Here is a 5,000-nt window from a genome sequence, read left to right on the forward strand (position 1 = left end):
GCACAGGGGCATATGCTTGGGGCGTCGGGGTGGTGGTCGGAGGCCGAGGGCGGTTGACGGCGGGGGTGCGGTGGCGGAACGCGCACGGTGGGGCAGTGTCGGAACGTTCCCGTGCGCTCGCCAGCCCCACCCCGCCCCACCCGCGTGCGCCCCGCCCGCTTGCCCCCGTGCGCTCGCCCGCCCCGCCACGCCCTCATGCTCCAGCGCGCGCGCGCGCGCCCCGTCCCGCCCCGCCCGCGTGCTCCCGCGTGTCACGGTCCTACATTCTTGACCGTGCGGCGTCGTGACCGATACACGCTCACGACCAGCCTTAAGGGGGATTAAGCCCCATATATATTTTTCGCCCCGGCTTTGTGGCTTCGTCGGACCTTAGGCGAGGTTTGCCTTCGCCAATCGAACATCGCTTGTGCGGAATCCAAGCTTGTTCAACCACACACGCCGCCTGCGCGTGTATGTTCAATCGTCTGCGACACATCCGACTTGCCTCTACGCTAGGCCAACTCATTCGGCTCGACCTTGCCTCTACTCGGGCCAAGGTCTCTCAATACAACGTCGCATCTCATCTTGCCATCTCGATCCCCATTGACGGGGTCCATATGTCTTGACGCCATCCCGAGTCTCGGGATGTCGTCGTCCATCATAACTCGTTCGGTCGTGCCATCGAGAATGGGCCCGCGTGTCATTCATCTCACCGGGGCTTCCCGAACATCCATCCATCCGGGTTCTATCGAGGCATAGGCCCTCCCGTGCCCATGCCGAGTCATTTACGGATACCGTACCGGATAGCGGGTGTATGTAGCAACCTCTAACACGCGGGCTAGGGCGCAATACCGGCACACCCGTGCCGTCCGGTACTGTCCTTTAAAAACCCATTTCAAAGGAAGTCGCCCGAGACACTCGTCTCGGCACGCTCGCCCACACTGTGACACACGTATGTGCCACAGGGTAGCTCACTTAGGCCACAGGGCCCAGGGGTGGTGGAGAGCTAACACCATGGTACCCCCTATAGTACATTTTGAGCCATTTTCATTCTACCAGGAGTAGACATGATTTTCGTGAGGTGTCATACGGTGTCGTGCATTGTCCGTCCAATGTCCGATTGACACCAAACTTGGCGAGCCTTCATATTTCATATGGACGGACTTAACTCCCGAACCGCATGACCAAATTCCTTCTGAAACCTCGACTTTTGAGGTTAAGGCCCGGGGCCCTACCCGGCCCTTCGACAAGCCTATCTTGTCCTTCATGTCTATGCTGATGTCTCTGTTATGCTTGTGTCTCAACATGTCTTCAATACCCACTTTGCGTGGTGGTGTGTTGGATGATGCATCGTCCTCCTCGATCGCATCATGGCATTCTTCTACGTTGGCCCGCATATGGCCGGATGGGCGTCTCTTGAGGGACACCCCTTTGCTTGTCATGGCGTGAGGGTCACAACCTACTCTCTTCATAGTAAGGTTGTGACATTCTCCCCCACTTAACTTAGTCATCGTCCTCGATGACTTACACGGGTCACAATCATATTGCAGATTGTGACATTCTCCCCTACTTAATCTAGTCATCGTCCTCGATGACTTTCTCGGGCGTGTTCGCCCCACCTATTGTGAAATTCTCCCCCACTCAATCTCGGCATCGTCCCGATGACGATCCGACTCTTTTGTCTTGTCGGTGACTTGATTCGCTGGATTTGGTTGTGCTTCAGAAAAATCTTCTATTGTTGAGCACCTGACGATCTGTTGTCATAATGCTCTCCCTGCTGACGTCTTATGCCAACTTGGGACAAGTTCGAGTGGATGCTTCTGACTTCTCTTTCGTCAGGTGGCACCACGTTCTGACTCTTGACTTGGTCAGTTGTTGGGTGAACTTGTCCTCACTTAGGCTTGTTCCTTTATCTACGGCTATCCCCATTCGGACCTATTTCTGTTGTTCGCCCATCTTGGACTCGGCCACCGAGACTCGCAACGTAGACGTGACTCTTCAGCATTTGCCATAGTTGTGGGTGAGGCTGACTCTCTTTGCAGACACTCACCAGACAAGTGTGGACTTCAAGGGCACTTTTGCCCTATTTTGGCCAACTTGGCCCCAGTGTGTGTATCCTCTTCGGATCACATAAACTAGTGCACCCCTCGGGGTGGGGCTCGCAAGCCCAACCGCGACACTCTTTGGTCGCGACCACTTCAACTTTGAACTTAGTGCACCCCTCAGGGTGGGGCTCGCAAGCCCAGCCGCAACACTCTTTGGTCGCGACTACTTCTCCTGTGAATTAATTCACCCCTTGGGGTGGGGCTCGCAAGCCCGGTCGCAACGCTCTTTGGTTGCGACCACTTCTCCTATTGAGCAAAGTCAACTCTTTGACAGTCTCTTCAGTTGTTGGCGCTAACTTTCGGCCAACTCTTTGTATTTTGTCACATCGTGTGACTATTGTTGTGCGTGAACTTCCAGCTTGTTGCTCACTTCTCGAGCGGATACTGGTTTTGACATCGGTTGGTGGAGTCATCCACCCTTAGGCACAAGGTGGTGACTCAAGGAATACACGTATGCTCGTATGCCCGAGCACCTTTACGGGGTGAGAGACTTATTGATGTTGCTCTCCCCCGCTCGAACTTAGCTGTCTCTTTGCAGCAAGGTCGTCCCCCCATAAGGACTTACATTGTATACGGCTTTTGCACTCGGCCGACGTTTGTCTTTTCTTGACTCTCGGCTTCTCTGCTTGCAACCACCGACACTATTCCTCTAATGTGAATGGTTCTTTGGAAGGCACCGTCATGGTGCTTTCTGTGTCAGCTGTCTTGTCTTACTTCGGAATAGCAAGCTCTTGTCAGGTGAGCTTGGTCTTGTTTGACGGATAGATCTACCCATATTGAGGTGTCGACACACGACACTAATGAATTTCGGATAGTCTTGGCTTCAACCCCCAACTGATTATAATTCTGACCGGCAACTGTCCTGCCCACTTCGGCACTCTTGACACACTTGCAAGGTCTTCGATCAATTCTTGGGTTCATTTCTCTTGACTGTCTTGCCCGACTAGACGCACAAAGTGTGGCTCTGATACCAATTGTCACGGTCCTACATTCTTGACCGTGCGGCGTCGTGACCGATACACGCTCACGACCAGCCTTAAGGGGGATTAAGCCCCATATATATTTTTCGCCCCGGCTTTGTGGCTTCGTCGGACCTTAGGCGAGGTTTGCCTTCGCCAATCGAACATCGCTTGTGCGGAATCCAAGCTTGTTCAACCACACACGCCGCCTGCGCGTGTATGTTCAATCGTCTGCGACACATCCGACTTGCCTCTACGCTAGGCCAACTCATTCGGCTCGACCTTGCCTCTACTCGGGCCAAGGTCTCTCAATACAACGTCGCATCTCATCTTGCCATCTCGATCCCCATTGACGGGGTCCATATGTCTTGACGCCATCCCGAGTCTCGGGATGTCGTCGTCCATCATAACTCGTTCGGTCGTGCCATCGAGAATGGGCCCGCGTGTCATTCATCTCACCGGGGCTTCCCGAACATCCATCCATCCGGGTTCTATCGAGGCATAGGCCCTCCCGTGCCCATGCCGAGTCATTTACGGATACCGTACCGGATAGCGGGTGTATGTAGCAACCTCTAACACGCGGGCTAGGGCGCAATACCGGCACACCCGTGCCGTCCGGTACTGTCCTTTAAAAACCCATTTCAAAGGAAGTCGCCCGAGACACTCGTCTCGGCACGCTCGCCCACACTGTGACACACGTATGTGCCACAGGGTAGCTCACTTAGGCCACAGGGCCCAGGGGTGGTGGAGAGCTAACACCATGGTACCCCCTATAGTACATTTTGAGCCATTTTCATTCTACCAGGAGTAGACATGATTTTCGTGAGGTGTCATACGGTGTCGTGCATTGTCCGTCCAATGTCCGATTGACACCAAACTTGGCGAGCCTTCATATTTCATATGGACGGACTTAACTCCCGAACCGCATGACCAAATTCCTTCTGAAACCTCGACTTTTGAGGTTAAGGCCCGGGGCCCTACCCGGCCCTTCGACAAGCCTATCTTGTCCTTCATGTCTATGCTGATGTCTCTGTTATGCTTGTGTCTCAACATGTCTTCAATACCCACTTTGCGTGGTGGTGTGTTGGATGATGCATCGTCCTCCTCGATCGCATCATGGCATTCTTCTACGTTGGCCCGCATATGGCCGGATGGGCGTCTCTTGAGGGACACCCCTTTGCTTGTCATGGCGTGAGGGTCACAACCTACTCTCTTCATAGTAAGGTTGTGACATTCTCCCCCACTTAACTTAGTCATCGTCCTCGATGACTTACACGGGTCACAATCATATTGCAGATTGTGACACCGCGCGCGCGCGCCCCCGCCCCGCCCCGCCAGCGTTCGCCCCGCGCGCGCGCGCCCCCCGCCCCGCCCCGCCAGCGTGCTCCCGCGAGCGCGCGCCCCCCGCCCCGCCCCGCCAGCGTGCTCCCGCGAGCGCGCGCCCCGTCCCGCCCCGCCCGCGCTCTGCTGCGCGCGCGCCCGTGCCTGCGCCCCATCCATCACCCATTAATTGTGAAAGTACATGTGGAGTGGTCAGTTTGTTGTAAATTTTTTTCTGGGAGCTAAGCAACATGAAAGAATGATTACCACAAAATTTCAGATTTTTTTGACCACTCTAGCTATTTTTTCTAATTTCTTATTATTTAATATTTAAAAATTCATTAAAAAAAATTGGTTGGTTGAAAAATTATGAAACTTGATTTCTAGATCCATTAGAATGTCCAATTCATGAATCAATTGAGTTCATGGAAAAAAACATTCTAAAACTTGAGATATTTGACCGTATGACCGCTCAGAAAAATCGTATCTAGGCCTGGCAGACCAAAAATGCCTCAAAATGTACTATATAGGGGGGTGACTAGTCTGCATGGGCTGGGCACGGGGGTACCCCTATATCTTCCGCCACCCCCACGCCCCCCAAGCACTATGCGCCGCACATGGGCATATGCTTGGGGCG

The sequence above is a fragment of the Cucurbita pepo genome, unplaced genomic scaffold (genome assembly GCF_057944985.1).
Source record: "Cucurbita pepo subsp. pepo isolate OVF unplaced genomic scaffold, ASM5794498v1 scafford_67, whole genome shotgun sequence".
Taxonomy (NCBI): domain Eukaryota; kingdom Viridiplantae; phylum Streptophyta; class Magnoliopsida; order Cucurbitales; family Cucurbitaceae; genus Cucurbita; species Cucurbita pepo.